Source organism: Gambusia affinis, linkage group LG11 (assembly GCF_019740435.1).
Source record: "Gambusia affinis linkage group LG11, SWU_Gaff_1.0, whole genome shotgun sequence".
Classification (NCBI taxonomy): domain Eukaryota; kingdom Metazoa; phylum Chordata; class Actinopteri; order Cyprinodontiformes; family Poeciliidae; genus Gambusia; species Gambusia affinis.
In genome coordinates, this window is record NC_057878.1 from 8,364,472 (window position 1) to 8,389,016 (window position 24,545).

The 24,545-nt window shown below is 38.4% G+C and overlaps 1 protein-coding gene across 3 annotated transcripts in view; it reads right to left on the reverse strand.

The window, feature by feature from the left end:
* The window catches only part of znf385b (zinc finger protein 385B), a 62,973-nt gene extending 38,428 nt beyond the window's left edge, over positions 1-24,545 (reverse strand). The window contains exon 1 of one of the 3 annotated variants that reach the window (XM_044132913.1): positions 24,253-24,545. The gene's annotated coding sequence lies outside the window, so the exon portion shown is untranslated. Of the gene's footprint in view, positions 1-2,603; positions 2,639-24,252 lie in introns of those variants that run through there. The other 2 variants (XM_044132915.1, XM_044132914.1) reach the window with 2 other exon arrangements.

Below are 24,545 nucleotides of genomic sequence, written 5' to 3' on the forward strand. Positions count from 1 at the left end.
CACACATGTACACTTCCCCCCATTCAATCTGAAGGTAGTTTTAAAATTTAAACTAGAACTGCAAGCAGTTAGCAATGGGTGCCAAGCCTTTCCCCGCAGATTTTAAATTATAGTTCTTACAAGTCATCTTGCTCGCATTCGGTCGTCATTTGATCGTGTCATGCATACATGTTAAAAAAGTAATTTTTTGGTGGTTTATTAACCTTTACACATTACAAACGAATTGCTCTACAATTTCAAAGTTTTGTTTGACGTTTGTTTTTGGAGAAAGCAATCCCATGACTGAACTGCTCACTCAAAAGCCACTCGTTTGAGAGAGAGTAGAAAGACACGCAAACCCTGGTTGTAAATATTCTGCTCGTGCAATTGTGTTTGTAAATCGGCCTGTTGGGGTTTCAGAATCCAAAGCTGCAACAGAGCCTCAAAATCCAGCCTAGAGACAGACAGGTTGTCTGCAGACAGTGTGAATGACAGGCAAGTAAACTTAGTAGTTGTTCTGGAAACTTTTTTTTGTCTGCTTTGCAGGAAATGAGAGGCTTATCGTTTGCCAAGTTTGTCGATCAGTAAAATAACCCGTAAGCTGATTGGTTAAGATACTTTAATTATACAGTGATTGATCAGGTAGTGGAGATGCAAGAGCCACCCAGCATTGATTTGTGAGAGAGCTGGATGCAGCACAACAGACTTCCACTGACTCCCCATTCCAGGCTTTGTTGCAAACTAAAATAAAGCCTATCCAGGAGGAAGTAAAAAATTTTTCTCTCTCTCTATTGTGTAGCGATAGCACCAACAGCAAACAGCAAACATTAGGGCTACTCAGCAGTTCCATTAGAGCAGTGAAAGCAAAGTAAAAAGAAGTAGCTCTGGTGGAGGCACCCAGGTTCCCACATCCAAGGACAATGTCGACTCCCTGTAGAAGCGTACATGTTCCTATTACAATGAGAGAGTATGTTTCAATAGATCAGCACATTCAAGAATAAGTACATAACACATAGAAAAAAAGAAAGTAAAATCAGTGGAGAAGTTCACCAGGTTAGAAAAAGAAACACTGAGTGTGCCCTCCATGAAACTGTAACACGTGAGAATTGTGAGGATGTGCGAAATATCGTCAGGAAGAATGGCTGGACTGCAAAAACATCTAATCAAGTAAAGTCATGCTGAACCCCGAGCAGCAAAGCTGAATTTCTAGGCACATCTGAGTTGGTGGTTTAAACAAACACGGGACGGAAATATAATCGTTTTCGGAAGAGATTTGTGCTGCTCTTGCTCCTGATGTCCCAGTGATATTTTCAGGATTCTTGTGTTGTAAGGAAAAAAGCAATCATCTGCAAGCATTGCATCTGCAAACAAAACGTGCTTGAAAAGGCAATTGGATCGCTTTTGCAACCACAGAGCATATGGAAATTAAGTAAGAAAAACAAAAGGAGGGAGAAGCTTCAAGTCACGTCTGAAGTCTTTTGTCCCAAATCCAAGTTAACTCTGAAGTATTTACTTATTAATAGCATTTGATCTAGTCTCCCATTGGTGTCTTTGGGTGTTGAATTGAAATCTTGTAGTCTTTGTAATGAAGCTCCATTTGACTCATCAAAATCTTTTATCAATTGTTTTTCATCTTCTGGAGATTAATTCTATATACACAAACAGATATGAGCTGGTTTATTCTTTGGTATAAAAGATGGAATTGTTTCAGTTTTCCCATAACCCGAATGATTTTACTGCACATTAAATTAAATTCCACTTACCCAGGAAGTAGAAAAAAAGTACCTCTTATTTTTAAGAAAAAGGAATGAGCCGAAGTTATCAGCAGATCAAAATTTTTATAAAATTGGAGACCACAAACTGACTGTGAGCGAGTCCGTTTTTTTCACTTCACGGCTTTTACAGAAACATGTTACAGTGGTGCAACAAAAGTAAACTTTGAAGAAACAAATGATAGTTAAATCAATATGATTGCATAAATTTAGACTTGAATGCTTCACAGATTGATTTGACCTCAGAATAAATAATAAAACCCCAAATCGAGCATTCAGGAGGCTACAAAGTCATTTTACCTAATAACGTTTACTTGTATCTGCAGGCTTAAATTCGCCACTGCATGAATCAATATTTTTAGCCTACCTAAAACCTAAACGTTTCGAATAACACATGAAAACACAGAATAATGTCTGATAAAGTTGAAACATCACATTTATTGCAGTTCTTCAGTTATTTTTATCATGCAGGTATTCCAGGTTGCTAGCATTTAGAGAAGCTCTGCAGATGCTGGCTAATCAGACACAGTGATGAATTAGCTACACTTATGCTCTTACCTGTACACACGCACGCACACGCACGCACACACACGCACAAACCATCTCAGAGCCAGCTGATGCTGACATCAGCTTCAACAGAGGAAGGATTAAATATAACTGCTATACTGAGCAGGGAATTACACACACACACACACACACGCACACACACACACTTACAAGTATGCACACACACAGCCGCAGAGGTAAATACAGGAGCTGAAACACACTGCCACGCACAAAGTAAGATTTAAACAAAGACTGTCGGTGAGCAGAGCGTTCAGGATTAAAGTAAAGTGAAATGTGTGCATTTACCTTTGCCTTCGGTCCTGTGTGTGAGTCTAATCCAGGCTGACCAGGCAGTCAGTAATCAGAGAGGCCAGCTGTGGGTTATAATCCCACACACACACACACACACACACACACACACCCACACACACACAAATACATGCACAACAGCCAAGCAACAATGTAATTTCTGCCGGTGGAGGAAAAAGCTGGAAAATCTTTTCCAGTGGTGCTTCTCAGTGGCAACTTCAAAGCAGCAGCTGACTGAGTTTTAGCCTCATCTCAGTTTCTTTCATGTTACTCTTAAATAGAGTTCATCTCCTCTGTCCCGGCAATGATCCCAGGCCACCCTTTGACGGCTAAATCCAGACGAGGAGAACTGGGATCAGTGCACTAAGCACAGCTGTATGAATGAGTCAAAGCTGACACCTGCTCATTTCAGTCAAAACTTGCTCACACGATGGAAATTCTTGATTTCTTTTTTTCGTCTTCTTTTTCTCACTGCAAACACTGACGAGAAGGCATCCTGGACTGCACTGCAGGAACATTTAACATCGTCCAGGAACTCTTTCACCTCAGCACTACATTCCTCTAAAGTTCATGAAGAATGTGTGCCGACAAATATCTCACTTACTTTTAAATGCATGTGTGGAAAAAACTCAAAAGTCAGTGTTTTACCCGCTCTGATCACCAAACCTATGTTCCAACATTTTCTTGTGTGTGTGTTAATTTTTGCGCTTAGGGGAACAATTCTTTATATTCTGACAAATGAATGGCACAACAAAGTACAGGCTGCCTATCTGACAGGCTTTGGTAGGCCGACAGAACATAAATGAGTTTAGCATTTAAAACCAGGACGCAAATTATACCAAGACACTTTCGGACAATGCTTTCCTGAAAGTGAAAGCAAACATATACAGCATAGACATATAGTCTTAGAGACGCTTTCCTGTTTGAATGCATTGTCTGTCATCTGCATGCACTCACTGTCCAGACGTTTTGGCTTGTTTACCGTCTCACTCATATAATTTTCAGTACCTTCCCATTGTTAATCCATAGGGTTTCATATGTCCTTTGCTGCTTGAGCAGCTTCAGCTCCTCTGAATGTGCTTAGGGGAACTTTTGACTATTTGTCCAGAGGCGCATCTGTGGGGTCAGGCACTGATGTGGGACGTTAATCCCTAGCTTGCACATGCACTCTCTCTAAAATCACCCCTACTATCAGGAAGATTCTGTGTAATTCTTCCCTGGAACAGCAAGGGAGAAAATGTTTCGTTAAAGTTGGTTGAATGAAATGGTCCAACACATCTTGGTATGCTGAACCTTTAAGTTCCTTTCAATGAAACCACGGAGCCAAACTCCTGAAAAAACCACCGTATACAGAAAATGACAAACAAAAAAAATAACGTAGAAATCCGTCTATCGCATTTAGAATATCAAAATTTAACTTTCTATTAGTTAACATGTCAGGAAAAGATGGAGGTTGCATTTTGCAAAAAGTGAACCTTTTCAAAATATAAATAAGGAGTAACGCTTTATTTGATATCTGACATTAATATTGGTTTTGTGGCACCTTATCTACATTTATCAATGTTATAAGTATGTAAATTTTCCTACACTTTTCCAACTGTAAATAAGGACACAACTGACATTGTTTCTGCTTTAGTTAAACACCAGGCAATCCTGCACTGCATCAGATAGAGAGGCACTGCATCTCCATCTCTCCCACATAAGCAGCCAGCAACAACATGGAAATAAACGTCGGTTATTAATATCAGTCCAGTTTTACTTATCGGACCAATACCGACATGTTAAAAGATGATTAACGTCGGTGGATATCGATGTTAATACCAATACACTGTGCATCACTAAATTTGCCTACTGAATTTATTGAGTCAGAAAAATAAGAAATGTTATAGCTGATCAATATGAACCTGGTTGCACCCACAACATTGTCCTAGCGACAAAATTTGAAAATGACAGAGCCTAATGTTAGATGTCTTATCTTTTTCCCTGCTGTGTATTTAAGTCAGAGGAGAGGGCAATCAGGCTGAATGCTCCGGATCCTGCTGGTGTTAAAGATAAAAGGACAGAGGGCACTAATGTATGGCACAGTTCCCTGAAAGAGACTGCTGTCCACACACACACACACACACACACACATATCAACCTGAGGGAACGACAGGACAAAGAAACTAATGGAAATGTGACAAGACAGAGAGGGGTCTGAGAGTGGCTCGCTCACCCTGAGGCCTGGATCTGGTAATAACAGTGACCAAAGACAAACGCGCACACACACACACACACACACACACACACACACAAACTGAGCAGAGCAGCGACCAACAGCAGCAGAGATGCTGAGGACAAACTACAAGACACAGTTTGAAGTAAATTCCTATAGGATTCCAAGATGGGAATTGCTGAAGTTTTTTACCAATAAAACTATTTGCATATTCGGAAATGTTTATGCGACTTTATCTTTTATAATCTATGTATTTTCCTACCAGAAAATAAATCTACTCCTTCCCCGTTGATGTGTGTCTTGTCTTTTCACACAAGCTGTACAGGAGCTTCAAAATGTTCCGTCAGGTGATATCTGAGCAGATTCTTTCATATATAACCCGCAAACTGGAGCAGTTCTGACTTAAAACCACAAACTAAGACATGCACCTACGCAGCCTTTTTTCAGAAAAACAACCGCCTGTCAGGTCGGATTTAAGACAAAGAGTCTTCTTCACTCGTGACACGGTCACTAAAAGAACAAGCAGCCAGTTTGTGAGAGTTGAATCTGCAGGAGGCTGAAACCTGAAGACGCTCTGAGGACACAAACAGGGATCTCCATTCAGATAATTACGCCTCCTTCCTCGTCCGGTCAGCGATACGGCAAACAAGATTGAGTCTTAATAACCATGAGACACATGGTTTTTAACAGCGTCTAAGATTCTGATATTTGTGCTGTTTCCTCACAAAAAGTAAACTACCAGAAAGGATTCTATTTTTTTATTTTCTTTTCAAATAATTTATAAATTGGCAAAATCAGTTTATCAGACGCACTAAGAAATGGCCTGTTGAGTATATCCAGTGACCATAACCAGCGGGTCTTTTCTAAGTTACCTGAACGCGGCATGTCTACAGCATACGCAACCACACTCTTTAGCGTGGAGTTTGTTACTGAGTGAAAATTCAAAGTTGGCTATTTTCAGTCAGAAAAGGTAGCAGCAAGAAGTCTTACCAAGTTAGCAACTTTGTTGCTATTTATTTAGCAAATATTGAAACCTTTTTGGTAATTCTTTCTTGTTTAGAAAAGAACCTAGCCACAAATGTAGTGAGCATTTCTCATTCTTTCTAAAATTTTGGAGACTCTGGTGAAAGCACATTCTCACTCTTATCATTTAGAGTCATGGTGCAGGCATGGGGCCCTCCGCCACCCTTCAGGGCCCAGAATGGTCAGACCAAACTTGAAAAAATAGTGATTGATTACCTGGAAATTCTCCTCTGCAGACAATTTCTGTGCTATTTCCATCCTGGAGTTTGTTGCCATTTGAAAATCTTTGTAGGCCGATGTGGAAGAGTCGTACAGATGTTCGTACGTCTTCACGGCCTCAGACAGCTGCTCCTCAAACCTCTTCACCTACCTCTCTGGCTCAAAAAACAAGGAGCTGAGTAGTTGGAGCCAGACAACATTCTACCTAAGTGCTTTTTCGAATCAACAAAAAACACCTGAAATGATAAGCATCTGGAGGGCAAAGCCTTGCAAAAGGGGATCAGGAATGAAAAACTATGATTTAAATAACACACAAATTTAAAAGTGTTCATGAACTTTAGCAACATACATAAGACTACATTTCTGCTGGTCATTCTGACAGTCACGTTTTCTGAGGACGCAGCAACGCTTCAGTCAGTAACGAAGCAGACCGTCATGCGACGAAATAAAAGACGCAAGCAGGGCGAGAAAACGTTCATGTCAGCAAAACGAAGGGCTTCAAGTCAGAAAGGTGGAAAGACGAGTCTGTAGACAGTCTAGGATCCTGTGTGTTGGTCGGTTGCTGTAGAAACTCTTGGTCGTAAAAAGATGACTCAAGCGGTTGTGTTTCCATCCAGTGGTATTATGCTAACAGAAAGTCAGTCCCTGGAGAGCTTTTTTTTAAAAAAAGTTTTATTTTACCATATGGTTCCTTTTGTCTCCGTCCTTTTGCGTTTGTCCCTCCGTACCTCACGGTACCGGACTAGGAAGGATATCTGATTTACATTGATTGTTTTTCAGCAGCGTTACATTTACTGTTTTTTCATGCTAATAGGAATATTTTGGTGAGCTGTCATTCGAAGAGTCAGGATCCACACATCGACTTTGAAATGTATATTCACCCTTCTTCAATTAAAGCCATAAAATGATGCAATGCAGGTGTGTGCGCATGTGAATGCATGAAACACAGAGATGAGAGTTTTGATAGATGGCGAGTGAAATGCAATTAAAGAAAAAACGGTGTAGGCAGCAGCTTATCAGGAGCAACACAGTGCATGCAGGGCGCTGTATATAAAAACAAAAAAAAACATAGCAGTAAAATAACAAAAGGAAAAGTATTAAATTGTGGTCTGCACTGGTTTCCTATAGATAAGAAAAACTCTGGATTTTTGCATCATCTGTGTATCTAGACAATCTGTAATGTGTTTCAGGAAGCTCATAGCGTTTTCATTTTTAAAAACCGTAGTCCAACTATTTTTTACATATGAGTTTTTAATGTAATGGAGCTGGAAGAAAATGCAGCTTTTTTTATAACCTTCCAGAAAATCGTCCTAAGTAAAATAAATATTGGTCCTCTAGCAGCCTTGTTAGTCGCAGTTCCCATTATTTTAAACTTTTAATTAGTACTCTGACTGTAGATATGGGCAAGTGTGGAAGTTATTTTTTGATAGCCACTGCTTCGCTTGCATGGCACGTCCTTTTGTTTTTCCCATTCAAAAACTGGCTGAGAGAAACATCTGTCTGTCAACATATTTATATGCAAGGGAAACAGAGAATTGTGGATTTTGAAATGTCATTTCTAAGGCACTCAGATCAAATATAAATTTTTTTTACACATTTACCAGCATTGTTGTCACGTTTGACAAGTAAATGTCATTGTTACTTTTTGTTGTTATTTTTAGAAGATCTGTGTTGCTATAAACGGGTTTGGACAGTGAGAAGTGCTATAGCTTACCAGAGGTAGGCCTTAAAACAATGTAGTAGTTTTGAAATTTTAAAGTTGACCCGATTCGCTCTTTTTTGGGGATTTGCTACTTAAATATACTCCCGTTTCTTTTCCCTTTTTTTTTTCTGAAAATTAAAACTTGTATTCTACAGGCTCTTTTTAAAAATATTAAAGGGAGCATTTTAGATCCCATAACTTGTAGAGATAATACGTATCCCAGCTATTGCAGTTGTTTTTGGTCAAGGATATTGATTTGACTGTTTCCCAAAATCCAACAATAGCTCATGTTTAAATTAAAAGATGTGGTCTGGAGTGTTTGTGCTGATCTCAAATTCTCACATTGGTGATTTGACGTTGCATGATTTAAGCACAGCTGTAGGAGTAAACTTAACACACACAGAGAGAGCGCACCGATGCACATTCGGTTTGTTCTGTCCAACCTTCACTTCAGGACACTGTGACTTCGGTTCTGTCTTTAAATAGCTGCTCTGCTCCATCGCCATGTGACTCTTACTGCTCAAGGTGAAGCTCTTCTCCTCTTTAAAAATCCAGGACTGAAGTTTTCACAAAGGCACCTCAGACTCAAGGGGCCCTCATCTCTAACGACCCAACTCTCTGGACAAGGAAACCAAAGGATTCAACAAACACCCTTCTCCCTGTTAATGAATTCATTGGCAGAAACAGAAACAGGGAGTTTTTTTTCCATCATTATGTTGTTTAAAATTGAAGTTTCTTTTTTTTTTTAAAGTAGATTATGTCCCTATAACAAATATCATGATTTTTAGGCAGATTTATGTAATAAAGATATGTCCAAGCTGTATAATAGTTCTCAAGATTCCCTTTTTTTACAAGATGTCTACAAGTTATGTAGAAACAAAATTAACATTCGAGGTCAAATGTTCCTTACAAAATAATTTGGATCCAATTGATCAAAAAAAAAAAAAAACCCCATCAAAATACAGGTCTTATTCTAAAACAAGAACATATGTACACAATACTTAGATCTTTGCTACACCATTACAGAAAGCAGATTACAACGACGACAAAATGTCTGTCCTTATGCAACAAATGATGATTCAGATTCAGCTAATTATAGTGAAAATGCAAAAAAACCCAAAACTGAACAATTTGCTCTTTTCTGAGTTTTCTGTGTGTGAGTGGGTCATTATGGCTGACTTATTTTCATATTTGTGATTTGGAAATTGAAAGCTCGCAATGCATCACTTTTTTAATCTGCAAAAAATACTCTTTATTTTTGCAAAAAGAGTATTTTTTAGAGTATTGTCTTTTTGCAAACAAAAAGACAATACTCTGAACAACAAGGACTTAGAATGTTTGTTGTACATTTTTGATTAAGTCTATAAAGGTCAAAATAATAATAGATAAAGGTTATAGTCAATTATCAAATCTTTCATAAGTAATGTTATATTGATTTTGTAGCAGCTTAAATGTTTTTGTAAATTTTGTGGCATAAAAAAACAGAGGTATTTTTACCTAAAGTATACATAACATAATACAATCCCATGCTTCAGTGTAACAAAAGTAAACTACATTTCCCATGAGTCTATTTTACTAATAAGTGTTCAAAAGGTAAAAATAATGTTCCACCTTATTTTGAAAATCTGTACGGAGTATTTGTCATGCCTAAACAGGAAAGAGATGGACCAGATGTTCCTCTATTATAGCCTGTCAGAGATTAACACACACACACACACACACACACACACACACACACGTGCACACACACACACACACACACACACACACACACAACATACTACATCTAGGTTACCCAGCAGGCTGTGTAGGATTTGGTAGGACATGATTGGTCAAACCAGAAGAAGATTGTGGGATTGGGATTATAATCCGCAGATAAATTTGTGTTAGTGTCTGTGTGTGAGAGTTTTAGCTCAGTTGGTATAATCTGTGGTCTAATAATAGAGATTACCACTTGAACACTTCTGAGTGCCTGTCGTCTGATTTACCCCCCTCCCTCGTGTGCTAGGCATTCATGAAATTCCTCTGACCTCTGACCTCAACATACCAGAAGATGAGTCATACCAGAGAATGTTCACTTTGGGAACTGAGCACTGTCATGTTATTCACTGACTGGATCTTTATGAAGTGAAAGTCCAGTACACCAAATACCAAAATGGTCAGAACCAATGGGATTAATATCTCACAATATACATTTGAATTTTAGTAAACAGTTAAAATGTTAAATTTTTAATGTTTTGTCTCCATAATTCCGTAATCCTGCTGCCGTTTCAGTGTGATGCTCAGGAGGGGAGCAGCAGGTGTGGGACAGCAGGAGGCTATCCCGTCAGACTGTCAGTTCCCGAAACCACAGACAGAAAAATAACCTTGTGAAACTGCACGTGGGGTCAGTGCAACCTCTATGGTTGCACTGAATAAAAAGCTTGTGGGGTTTGATGAACCCCGTCTCACAACACGACCGGAGAGTTAAAATACTGAATTAAAATACTGAATTATCACTAAATTTGAACTCTGCTTCCACATTGCACAAATACACAAAGGTTTGAGCATACATAGAACTTGTCAGGTTTTCTTTGTTTTTGTTGTTTTACTTGAACTTTACCTTTCTTATAACAACACTATGCTTCTTTGAACTTCTGTTCAGTTGCTGTTTTTGTGAGTAATTATTAGTAGTTTGTTTCTATTTTCTCCAGAGTTCTGTTCAGCCACTGCCTGTCGCTCTGGTTATATCTTGATGATGTAATCTAACATTTTGAGTCTCATTGTGCAACATTTTCATTATTGCCGGTATGGTAAGGTGATGTCATCAGTTGAAGAGGTGCAGCTGTACACAGTGGTTGTCTCATTGCTGTCTAAAGCTTCCTGTTGCAGCACTTTATCAGTAACACTCCTCTGAACACATTTATTAAATGCTTAAATTATATAAAACCTTTCACTCTAGGGGTCCCCTAGAACGCCGGGCCTTTGGATGTGAGACTGATGTGAGGTGACATCCGTCTCTTCTCGCTACACGTAGTTCAGCTGGAACAGAGAACCGTGGACAGAGCTTCCTAATAATAATAATAATAATAATAATAATAATAATAATAATAATAATAATAATAATAATAATAATAATAATAATAATAATAATAAGATGGTGTTATTAACCGACACCAACTTTAATTTTGAAACTTTGATTATAAGTGCACAATAATTATAACCCAGTTCAAAGCGGGTACCAAAGACACCTCACATATCCCTTCAAATACAAAATCATCCTGTGCAATTTAGTTCTGAGTCACATTTCAAATCAAAGCGGCCCAGTTTTTATTGCGTCCCCTCGTCAGTAAGTTGCAGGTGGATTGATTTCTGATTCGAGGTTCAAAAGCAGAAGTGTTTGGGTTTGTTAGTTAAGAGTTTTTAAGAAACACACACTGCTCGCCCTGACACCAAGTATCAATAACATGGACGACATCTGGAAGAACTTTAGTCAAATTTTGACTAAAATTTATTTTTGACTACAGTAAATTTTGGTAAAAATTTACTTTCACTAAAACATGAAAGTAAATTTCAAGTTTAAGATACACTGTGATCTTTTAAACAGACATTTTTCATCCATTTTTTATCCATTTTTCATCCATTAGCATGTTAATTAAAGAGGTGATAATTGTTTTTTTTAAGTTAAGTGTGTACTTTTATGGCAACAAATGCAGTGCAAATGTTTGCCGTATCTAAATTCCACTTATTTTGGCTCTGATCCCTATTTGGGACTGTTGATTCTCATGAAATATTGTAAGCTAAGACCCCAAAGAAGACAAGAATAAACTTCATTTGTCCATTATTATTAATTTGAGTCTTTTCTCAATATTTTCTTACTTTGGACAGAGTCTTGGATAGAATACAGAAAACTAACTTAAAAACCTTGTAATTGCATTATGACGAGCAGATTAACTTTAATCCTAATATTTTTTTGTATTTCAAAGTCCTGTTGGAAAATCCTGAATTCAGTGTTTTCTTGTAATGTTACTTTGCCTCTGCACATCCTAGCAACACGTAAAACACCGTTGCTCCGTTCTCTTTCAAATTCCTCACACAGTTTGCGATATCACGACCTATTTCAAGTTATTTTTATTAAGTAACATGTTGCTTTAAGCACGGATCCCAAATTTTTGACAACAGAGGCCAGTTGACAATATCTGACTGGTCACTGCAAAAGGTTACATACATCCTGCTGGTCCATCGCAGGTTGGCACGGCAACCGTCCCTTCAAAGGTGCCACATATTGTGTGCAAACCAGCCGTCTTAGTGGGAGCGGTGAAGGACTTGACGCCACAGCAAAAAAGCAGCAACGCAGACCGAAAGAGGAGACGACGTCTATGACATAATTTCCTCCTCAACATGCTGACTCATCAAACATTCAACACCTGTTCCACTCAACTAATGGGAGAAGAAACGTGAGACTTACACATAAACACGCACGCGCATTGTGCGACGTTTAAGTGTCTCCTAACTGAGGAATTTCAAAGCTCAAATGAAGCTGGAGGCTGACAGAGCGACATCACAGAGGACGTCTCGGTTTCTGTTAAGAGAGCAGCGTCACCTTGACATTTAAAACACTGTGACGTCGTGTTTGACTTGATTAACTTTTCTGTCCTTTTCCTGCTGATGCAAAGAAGTTGCTCGTCTTCCTGATTGACCTAAAGTTGTGTCGATATACTGTCATATTCAACACATAAGGCTCATTTGTAAGACTAATTGATAGCATTCAAGCAAGTTTTTTTTTTATTGGTCTGAGGTAATATTCTAATTTTAAATGTCACGGTTTTGTTACCGGTAAGTTATAAAATCACAGTAGAAATAAAGGCTTTCAAATAGCCATTAATCTATGTAATAAAGTTCTAATTTATTGACTGGGTCTGCATTAAGCAATAATATTTTTGTTTTCTTTCTCATGATTTACTGTATTCATGGGCTTTCTCTAAAAGAGGAATTCAGACATTTTAGTTTTGTTATACAGTAAATAGCCAATATCCCAACAATTTCCATCTTAGTTTCAGGTTTTTACAGACCCATGAGGTAGAAATAAACACAGATTCTAGACGTTTTATCAAAGTAGAGTTTAAGCAATGCTAGAAACTCTTCCAAAACTAAAACTTCCTGTTTTCAACACATAGCGATAGTGTCTACATCAATGGAAATTTGTTTTCAGTTCTGGTTGGCTTCATCACGCACTGGTGGGTCTGGATGAGGTGGGCTGCAAGGTCACTCACTGTTTCCCAAAAGCTCAATTTGTAACGTTCACACTGTTGTGGTACTAACTTTTCAAAAACCTTTCATTTGGAAAGCATTTACAAACATGGATATGAACATGGTTTTATCCCCCAAAATGTCCTCCTCAAATATCTTTCAAAGTAAAAAAATAAAAAAATTAAAAATTAAAAATAAAAACTTTTTGGTACACCAAAAATGTTTTACAATGATTATAACTGATAGAAATCAATTACAATCAATTATAATTAATTATTATAATTATTGCAGTAGTAATAATAAATAATTACAATTAATTATCAATGTTCTGGTTGAAAATACGATTTATTCCAGTAAAATGTCAGAATATTACATCAGACCAATAAAAAAGTGTTTTAGACTTTAAATTGACAGTCTAAAAACAAAAAAGAAGAATTACAGTTATCCTTTGAACTTTGAGTGTGACTGCAACAAAAAATACCGTCAGTATTTACAATGGCCCCCATATTTATTGGCGCTCTGGGCAAATATGTGTGAAACTTTGTAAGAAATTCATCTTTATTGCAGAAGTATCATTTCATAAACATCCTCCAGGTCTCCAACTAGGAGTTTTTCAGGTTTTTCTTTTTTTTTTTTTTTTTTTGTCTCCTCACATCCTGCCGTTTGTGCTGGCAAGATAAATGTGGGTCCTAATCCAGCATTGTTTCTCACAATGACAGTAGCTTTAAACTTTTTATTATTGCTCTGACTGGAGATATGGGCAAGTTTATGCCAATACATTGGAAACAGGAACTTATAGACGACTAAATAAACATTTCTGGAAAATCTGTTCGTCTTAACAAGGTGAAGAATAAATTAAAGTTTTTCTTATATGTGTACAGAATTATTGCAATAAAAAGTAACGTCATTTTAACGGTCTTTGCGAGTTTTTAATGGGCAGTACTGCATTTGGAGGTGCTACACAATGTAATCATTGCACAGTTTATTTGAGACGCTTTGTGAGTTGTGACGGAAAATCGTTGGTGTGAGGTTATCTTAACAACGTCTTAAACAATGCCGCCGCAGTCATTCACTTCCTCCAGGCTGTTATTCACGTTCTAATTTGCAGTTATGATCTAAGGTGAAATTTTCTATTTGGTCATGGCTACCGGAAAGTCCCAGCACTGCAGCGTTGGCAGGGAGTGTCTCTGGGGACTCCCTGAGGGTGTCAGCGTGGGGTCACCGTGGATTAGGCCTCTCCAGTCACGTCCCACAGCTGCTCTGTCATATTTGCATCTGGTAAATTTTGGATGCCAAAACCAAACCTGGGGCTCTTTATCCTGTCAGTGGGGAGCAGTGGCGGGTTCTGGCATGAGTCATGCCCTGGGCAAGCCTCGCTCTCCTCCTGTGACCCCAAAAACACAACCAAACACTCACTCATTGCCTAGATTAACCCCACTCTGCACACAAAAAGTCTTCATAACGAAATGATCAAACAAGTATTGATCTGAGGATAATTGATCTAGAAGGATAGCTACAACATTTTAGAGTTAAAGTCGGATTAGCATATAATATTTTTATATAATTTGAAATGATTCACAAATGAAAATACTCTTGTGCCTAAAACAAAGAACAAAGTAAAACCTTCTCAAATCTAAAATCGTGTTTTTGAAAACATCTGATCTTTGGAGTCTTATTCATGCCGATATAAAACTTGATATCCTTGTGAAGAAATACTAGTTATCTACAGTACAGACCAAAAGTTTGGAGACACCTTCTAATTGAATTCAAGTTTTGAATTGAAGTTTAGAAAAATATACAGTACAGACCAAAAGTTTGGACAAAACTTTTGGTATATTTTTCTAAACTTCAATGTCAACATATTGTGATCAGTCTAAATATGCAAAATCTTAAGCTATAGGTGTTAAAAACCTGTCAAGGCTAATTTAAAAACAGGGAAGTTACTCTTAATTACGGCACTGAATTATGACAAATTATTCCCATGGAGTCACAAAGCCTCAAAAACAACTTTTCATTCTGATAGGAGTCATATAGTGTCTTAACTTTCTTTAACTTGTGACATGCAATGTGTTACTTTGTGAAACTGTTCGACTACTTCATTTTGTCAGACATGTTCTGTTTGAATTACTTTTTGATTCGAAAGGTTTGACGGTGAAACTGAAACTGAGATGAGATCAATAGAGTTAATTTATGAAGTGGCATGACTTTCCCAAACACGATCCGGTTGGTTTGGATAGTTTTTTTTCCTTTATTAAATAAAACACCACTCAGGCTATTTACTATGTGTATAAAATTAAACTTAGATTAACAATCTCAAACATAAACAGCTCTGGAAAAAAATCAAGAGACCACTTAAAATTATAAGTTGCTCTAATTTTACTTTTTGTACATATATGTTTGAGTAAAATTAACATTGTTCTTGTATTCTCTGAATTACTGGCATTTTGGATTTATTTACAGAAAATGAGAAATGGTCAAAATAATAAAAAAGATGCGGTACTTTCAGACCTCAAATAAAGCGAAGAAAACAAGTTCATATTCATTCAGAAACAGCAATACTAATGTTTCAACTCAAGGAGAGTTCAGAAATCAATATTGGTGGAATAATCAGGAGGTTTTCAAAGGGCTCTTCATTTAGTCCAGAGCTGTATTGTATAATAAGAACGCAAAAGCAGATTAAAGTTTTTTTTGGCCCTCTACATTCATTTTCATGTATCACTTGATCTAGATCTAAAAAAATCCCTTTAAGGTTCCTGTTTTAAATTTTTAATAGTCTAAAAAGAGGCAGCTCAGTGAGCTCATTTCTGTAGCTTCACTAGCTCAGTCATCAAAAGTAGCATCAATGCGGTAATGCAGTAGAGTTTTCCCAGTTGAGTGTGTCAGCGGAGATTATCTCTTCACCTGTGTGTGGTTCCAATGCAATATATTTTCACATTTAGCCCTGCACACATGCAGCATTTTGCTCTGTGATTGTAGCTGAACACTAACAAGCTACAAAGTCACATTAATAGCCAACAAGAAGAAGTTAAATATATCTAATAAGATCAAGAGTGGAAATCATATTCTGTTTTACTCAATGAACATCACAAATTAACCTAAACAGATAAAATAACAATATCTAGGCTTTGAACAAGACAAGCACCAGTTTTCTGCTGTTTGTGTTTTGTGTTAGCCAGCTGAGTAAGCAGTCGACTGTTATGAACACAAACACCAGAACACAGCAACAGGGATTTAGTCTCAGCTGCTTTGGGATAAAATGTGGGATCTGAACATCATTTTCTGACTGGTGAAACTTCTCACCACTTTCAGTAGCCTTCCAGGTAATGAGTGTAGGAGTGTGTGTCGTCATGACCTTCACAACCTCAATGTGTGTGCATGTAATACCTCCGAGACGGGAGTCGTGAGCAAACACTTCATCACTGCTGTCCTATTTACACACACACACACACACCAACTCACAACTTCTGCCTTCACCCACAATCACAAACACACACCTTGTATCGAGCCTAATTCTGTTTTTTTGCAATAATCACCCAATCACGTTTCATTATTGTCATCTATTCTTCTTTATCACATGACAGGCAATTAATTAAAAATATCCTCAGACAACATGGGGAGCAGGTGCAGACGCACACACTCGGGCACAGGTAGCCCCATAAATCACAGCAGACAGAATGGGAGTAATGAAGTGGCTCACTGTTAGCGCTCTGTACTGTAGGCACCAGCAAACTATCTACTGCACACACCGCAGTGGACCGTGTGTTCCTGCTAGGGTGATAGAAAACTGCCTTTGAGGGGAAACAAGTTGCTTCCCACAAAGTGGATGTGCAAGATCATCAGCCTTGAATCTGGGTAGCTGGTTTTAATAGAGCTTGGAGATTGCTCTTAATGGGGCATGGCACGGTTTCAGGCATCAAGCTAGAGAGAGGTTCTAAAAAGTGAGGGTTTAAAAATTTGCTAAGATGAGATGAGAGACGTCACGAAATGTTAATGGCGCAACACAATACTGTCCCTCTCCTGCACGTTGCTGCACACTGCTGGAGAGCTGAATGAAAAAGAAAAGGTTCCTACACTTTTTTTAAAAAAACAATTCTGATTATTCTGGCCAAGAAAAAATATGGATTGGCATTGTCTGGCATCTCAGTCAAACACATGACGCTGCATTTTGAGAACCTTCACTGAGTTGGTGAATGGAGAAAAATGATGATCTAAGCTAAACAAAAATGGGTTGTGAAACAAACTATGTTTATATAATGCCTACTAAATTATCAAGAAGTAATTGTTTGGTGTCAGAATGATGCCCTGATGCCAAGCTAAACCCGATGTTTTTGATTACTTTACAAAACTAGACGGCATGTTTTTAATCATTTTGCCAAGCTAAGCCAAGCTTGCTGTTTCTGATTGCTATGCTAAGATTTGATCCATGTTTCTAATCAATATTATAAGCAAAACCCCAATGTTTCTGATAACTATACTGTTAAGAGGAATTGAATTGTATTTCAAAGCATATAGTGGCACTTCATAGCACAATCAAGTTGACATAAAAATGTTATATACATTAAAATATTTTTTTTTTTAAATTTGACTTTGCATCTTGTCTGACGCCTTTAAATTGGCCTTTGTCTTTTTAAGAGCTGTCTACGCTTTCTGACACTGCCCTCAGCACGTCGTCACAACAACGCTTCTTCACGCCGTCCACTGATGCCTGCGGAGGCAGGAGGTCAGCTGGGGTCTGAAGCCCCAATACGGAGCTTTGGGTAAATAGGTGGCGCATTGCAGGAGCAGGAAGGCAAACATGGATGTTTGCAACAGGAGGATTCCTCATGCATAAATGAGTCAAAGCAAGACTTCAAGTATGTTTTTGATGATTGACCGACAATATAGCCTGATTTACAGCTAAAAAATAATTTTCCCTTTTAAAACCTTTTTTATCCTGATACTCTTGCTAAGCTAAGCTACATGTTTCTGATCAATATGTTAAGCTAACAACTAAACCAACAGCTAAACAGATTAGTTTAAGATTAATATGCTAAGCTAACTTTTATGTTTCTGATTGCCATTCTAAAATAAATTCCATGCTTTTGATTGCTATATTAAGCTAACAGCAAAGTCCCACGTTTCCAAAAGCTATGCTAAGCTAACAGCTAAGTGCTAGCATTTTCTCAACAACTCTTATCTCACTGGGTTCGAAATGAAAGAAGAAAAAAAAAAAAACAGTGCAACTGTGAGAAATATTGCTTTCAATGAAAGACAGATGTGGAATATCCGTTCAAACAAGACAAGGAGGGAGTTGTTAGCTGAGCATTACACCTGCCTGCTGCTGTCTGTCCACACATAAAGACACTCAAATGAGGATCTCAGCAGCTTCAGAATAGAAACAACAGTTTGTGTGTGTGATTTTATTATATTTTTGCATGTAGGGGTGTGTGTGTGTGTGTGCGTGTGTGTGCGTGTGTGTGTGTGTGTGTATGTGTGTGCGCTCCCTGCAGGTTTCCAAACTAATCTGCCCTGACGTAACAACATGCTGCTTCTCAATCTGCCCACTGTTGGAGTCCTGGCACACAACAACACACATGCAGACACTGTGTGTAGGAATGCTGTCATAAGCTATAAATAGATAAAAATTGATTTATGTGGAGGCGAAAAAAAGAGCAAGTGTGTTACCGAAGGACATAACTACGTATACTGTAAAATAGTAAAAGCTTCTTATCGGGATTTTAGACCCGACCTTTAATGCCCAGTCTGTCAGTCAAAAATGGACCTAAAGGTTTAGGAGAAAGTCTCATAGCAGGTTAATCTCTAACATTTGGGTATTATTGTCTGACAATGATTTAATGCTGTCTATCAGCAGGTTGGGATGCCATAAAATAACGCCATCTTGTAGAGCATTACCACTCACCAACAGCTTAATGCCCGATTTATTTATTTATCTAACAGCCAGTTGTTTTTCTAATTCAATGGGCGGATTAATCTGCGGTATTAAAAGTAAAAACAGTGTGTTTATCCAGCCAAAGCCCTACCTTAGAACAACACGGGCTCTGAGAGATCACAGCGTCATTCATGTTGACATTTTTCTCCTTTTCTTGCATGGTCTTTCTTTTTGAGGTTGCGAAGGCTAAGTTGTTCAAGTGGTTCATTCAGACTCTGGGACAGTTTCAGTAAACTAGAAACTCACTGGAGGGATTAATTCAATTCAATTCAAAAATACTGAATTGATCCCAAAGGGAAATAAAGTATTATTCCTCCTGGACCGAGAGCGTGATCTCAGATAAGCGGAAAACAACGGGAGGATTAAGGGATGTTGAATGTATAGACAGAATTACCCAAAACAACAACAACAAATCCCAACTTATTCTCGTTATTGGACAAATGTTGAAGCATAGTGTTTCACTCCTTCAACACAAACAATCAGAGCAGACACAACAGCTGTCTTTTCTCCTTATGCAGGAGAAATGCTTATGTTAAGAGCAGAAGGCTCTAAGCAAAATACAACAACCAAATGTATGATCAAAAATATCAAGTAAAGAAATTATAAATCCCCCAAATCCATCAAAATATACAGCTGGGAAAAGCTGCAATACTTTCAAATCAGGCCAGAGATGCCTTCTTACAATCAACCATGCCCAAAATGACCCACTATGGATGGGCTAATAAAGTTGATTAGAATATAGTCGCCACTGATTTGCCTCTGAGCCGGCAACATATAGTCCCAGAGCTGAAATGATCAATGTTTGTAAGGGAGAGCCATCATCAAAATTCAGGACTGTGATATAGTGACGATGTATTGTTGTTCTCATTATTTAATAAAAGCAGACAGTGATCAAAAGACACACATTTCTATTCATAAACTTGACTTTTATTTCAGCCAGTGGTCCCCAGTTCTGGCGTCCTGAATGGTTTAAACGTGTTTCTGATCCGATCAAGCAGCGCTTATTGGACATGACATAAAATTCTGTCGAAGCCTGATAATGGTCCATTTATCTAGAGGGGTTGTGTTGAATAAGGGACACATCTAAAACCTAAAGAACAGCAGCTCACATTACGCAATTTGACAACCCATGAAAAGAATCAAGAATGTGCATTTATATCTTTATTATTGTTTCGGTTCATAGGAGGACATTTTGTACTTGCCTTGAAAATCAACAATCTAAAGTAATTTTCATAAATGGACTGTTGTAAGGAAATCCGTCCATCCATCCATTCATTTCTAACACCCTTTATCCCTAATGGGGTCAGGAGGGTTGCTGGTTCCTCTCCAGCTACGTTCTGGGTGAGAGGCGGGTTCACCCTGGACAGGTCGCCAGTCTGTCGCAGGGCAACACAGAGACATAAAGGACACACAACCATTCACACACACACTCACACCTAGGGAGAATTTAGAGAGACCAATTAACCTGACAGTCATGTTTTTGGACTGTGGGAGGAAGCTGGAGAACCCGGAGAGAACCCACCATGCACAGGGAGAACATGCAAACTCCATGCAGAAAGATGTTTTGGGTACCAAATCAAAGTGGACGTAGGAAGGGAAAAAAATACCAAAATGCCAGGACAGTAAGAAGCAAATGTTTTGTTGTGCCTTGGCCTTTTGTTTACCTGGTAACAGCATCTTGGCCGGACAAGAGCACAAATGTTTCTCAAACATGTCCATGTAAAGACGAAGCGAAAACATTTAGAACCAGTGAAGTCAGTCAAGTCCGGTTTTTACTCATTCACAGCACAACAACCACCTCCATGTTCTGCCGGTGCTGCTGCACCTCTTCAGGTTTTTGGGCAAGATAAAACAGGATCTGCTCATCGTGCATCGTTTAAGACGTTGGCAAAGATGCATAACGTGCACAGGATCAAATGCACACCTCTGTACAAGCAAAGGGTTACAAAAACACGACACCGTATCGGAGTGTTCACGAAGATTCATCGCCTCCTACAGGCGTGGAATGCAAACTACATTGTTTCGATCGCTATTTGACTTTTCATTCTGCTGTTGTGTAAACACAATTTATTTTTAGGAGATTTTGGAAAGGTTGTGTAAACATGGACTTACAAAATAAATCAGCAGAAAGAGAAGAGCTAGTCTCTTATAATTTATTTCTAACAGTACCATTTATCGTTAACTTACTCCTGCCCAAAACAATAGGTTCCCCTTTTCTCTTTCTGCAACAGAGGACTTCTCCTTTAATCAAGGTGAAAAGTGCTAATTAGAAAAAGGAAAGTCTGACACAAACTGTGAAAAGGTCTAAACATCCAATCAAAGGGCAGCAGCACAGCAGGAAAAGGACTGAAGCACTGAAGGCAGCATGGAGTGATGGAGGGAACAAAAGGAAAGGTAGGAAGGGTAAAAAGGACAGAATGATTGATGTCCGATTTGTTTCACATGGGACACAAAGGAGAAAAACTGTAGAAGATAAGTGAGAAAAAATACAGAGCTGAGGAAGGAAGGCAATAGGCGAGGAACAAAGAGGAGGGGATGGTGAAGTGAAGGAAAGACTTCAATGTATTTGAAAAAGAAAAGGAAAGTAAAGAAAAGGAAAGGACAGGAAAGGAGGTGAAAAGAACAGAGGAAATAAAAAGGAAAGGAAAGAAAGTGGAAGGAAAGGCAAAGAAAGGAAAAGAAAAGAAAAGAAAAAAGAAAGGAATCGAAAGACAAAGAAAGAAAAGAAAGGAAAGGAAAGCGGAGGACTAGTTTGCCAGCTTTGACAGGAGTGTGTCAGTGTGTGTGTGTTCATGGGAGAGGATCATAGTACTGGACTTCATATCAATTATGAAGTGTGTTCAATATACACAAGAGATTTGTTAGAATCATTGATGAAAATAAATTACATGACCATTTGAACATTTTCTGAAGTCTGCTCATGTTTAATGGATACACCAAAGAGTTGTTACATTTGCCGTATAATGAGAATGGAAATGAGATGAGAAGACTCTTTTATATTTAGTGAAAATCTCAAACATGCAACATTTTATTGCACAATTTTCAAAGAAGTAGGGTTGATCTCACATTGCAAAGTCTATTTGTATTTGATTTTCTAATTGTAACGACCTTTGTGTGTCTGGTAGTTAAATGCTAAAAAGCATTAAGAAAGTGCAGCGTTTTAGAGTTTTAGTCAGAGTTCACTTCCATTTGCAGTGATGTTTGTTATATTCTTAAAATGAGCTAAATTACACCAAACTTTCAGTCGTAGCATTTACATGGTGAAAATACTTAATGCTTTGCTTTGACCGTAAAACTTTATTTTTATTTTAACTTCCTAAAGAAGAAAAAAATCTTTCAAAATTAAATAAACAGAAGACAATTTATCCACCCACACGTTCCAAGTGTTCATATTTTCTTAATTGTGCAGCACAGAAAATAACTGCTGGACTATCGGTTCAACCCAAACGCAGTGTGATTACAGGCAGCATAGCATATCCATAGCATATCCTAGTGGGCAGGTGCAGGTAGATAAAATGACTTTTACAGGCAGTGAAGTGGAGTCAGAAATGTGAGTTAGGGTTTACACAACTACGCTGGGCTGCGTGATTATTAAAGAAGTCCTTTTCCAAATAAAAGTTGCTAACTTAATTAGCTCGTCTGTTGCTAAATACGTTAGCAACAGATGAGATATTCCATAACAACATCATGTTTGGGTCACTTCCTCGGAGGACTGGTGAGTGACAGGATACGCAAATGTTCGGTATGTTACGAGGAAGCGTGATGATGAATGTTGTATAAGCTGTAAATGTAACGTAAACATATACAGTTTGCATGGTGGACGAGTTTATATTGCGAACCTGTACATTTTGTCTTAAGGCTCCCAAATGCTGTAATGTACAGTGCGTACTCTGTGAGCAGCGTGAAAACTGAGCGCAAAGTTAGAGTTTTTGTCTATAGCTTTCAAAAGCCAAAAGCAGCTGTTGGGAGGCTGAATATGTAGACTGCTGACATTGCAATTATTTTTTTCATTATGTGAGACTGCTCCTCCAACCGTATGGCACGAACTAGAAAAATATGTGGCAGATCTGTTAGGCTATAATGTAACTCTTCCTTATTATTTCGAAAGCAGAAGTAACTATAAAAACAAAAAACATTCAGACACAATTATCTGCTGTTGCTTTCAGGTGAAGTGGCTTCCTTCCTACTACCCAAAGGCGCATGCCTTTGGGTAGTAGGAAGGAAGCCTACTTAGGTTAATTGGTTAATTAGGTTAATTGGCCGCTGTAATTAGACGCTAATTGACTGAAGATACTGTAAGCTCATTCAATGGTTCTCTGTGATGAGAGTTGTGGGTATGACTATCTATGTCGTCTGGAAAGGTCAACCAAGGTGCCTTGCTTCTAACTGCTGCAGACAGAAAAAAAACAATTCCTTTCAATGTGTTAAAAAAAAAGATCAGTGGATGAACATTTGTTTTAACACAAACATTACATTTCTATTTTTCTGGGCAACTGGTTCCTTTTTTAACCCACCTTTCACATTTGACCTTTTAGCCCATCTTATGGGTTGAAAACAGAACCTAGGCTGCAGGGTCAAACCCTCAACACGACCTTGCTGTATTAAATGCCTAAATATGCATGTATCTGGGATGGGCTATCTTTAACCTTGAAGTGTTTAGAGTGTCACCTTGGTGTCATTCCCTTTTGTATATTTATGGCATTTTTCCAGAATAAACGCAAAAGCTTTTGTTAGTTTTGGCTTCCGAAAGCAAGAAAACAAAAACAGGCAATTCTACAATGAAAACGTAAGTTCTTGTTATTCTGCCAAAACAGATTAGTTTTGTTTAATCAGCAAAACACATTGACAGAAGCAACAAAACAACAACTTTGCATTTAGCTTTTGAAACTAACTGGTTACCTTTGCTGGTAGCTACTTTCTCATAAAATGTTCAACTACGTACTATAACGCTGGTAATACTTAATACCTAAATAAATGTATGTATAATGAGCAAAAGAAGTGACCATTTAAACAAATGAAACGGATTATTTTACTCCTGGACGCTTCAAAAGACAGAAGAAGCACATCATCAAAATAATCATTCCAGTTAGAAAGGCCAAAACTCAGCAGACATATCAAATGGGAAACAGACGACAAAATGACTTGACTAAATTAACTGACAAATAATATGGATAAGAATACGGCAGTATCATACTGTGGGGTTCTAAAGCAGCGGCTGCAGGGGCTCGGCTCACGTTAAAATCTTCAACTAACTCAGAAAAGAAAAGAGGAAAAGAGGTGGAGTGATAGAAGAGCTCTCATCGAGAAAAGAAGGAGCAAGGTGCCTTACCGGATGAAGAAGAGGTGATGGATGGATGAAGAAAGTAGAGTCCAGTTGGTCTAAAAGCGCTCAACTCCGCTCTCACACTTAACCAGCTGCCCGATCGGTCACTTTTGATCGATCCTGAACCGACCAGCGTCTCCAGCCCGTTGGTTCCGCTCGCACTCTGGCGGAGCAGCTCATCCGTCAGTCAGTCCGTCATCCTTCAGGTATCCGGACACTCCGGGACTCTGTCGGAGCCGGAGAGAGTCGCGCGCTCTCCGCTGCACACTGCCTCCGCACTGCGCATGTCTGACCCCCGC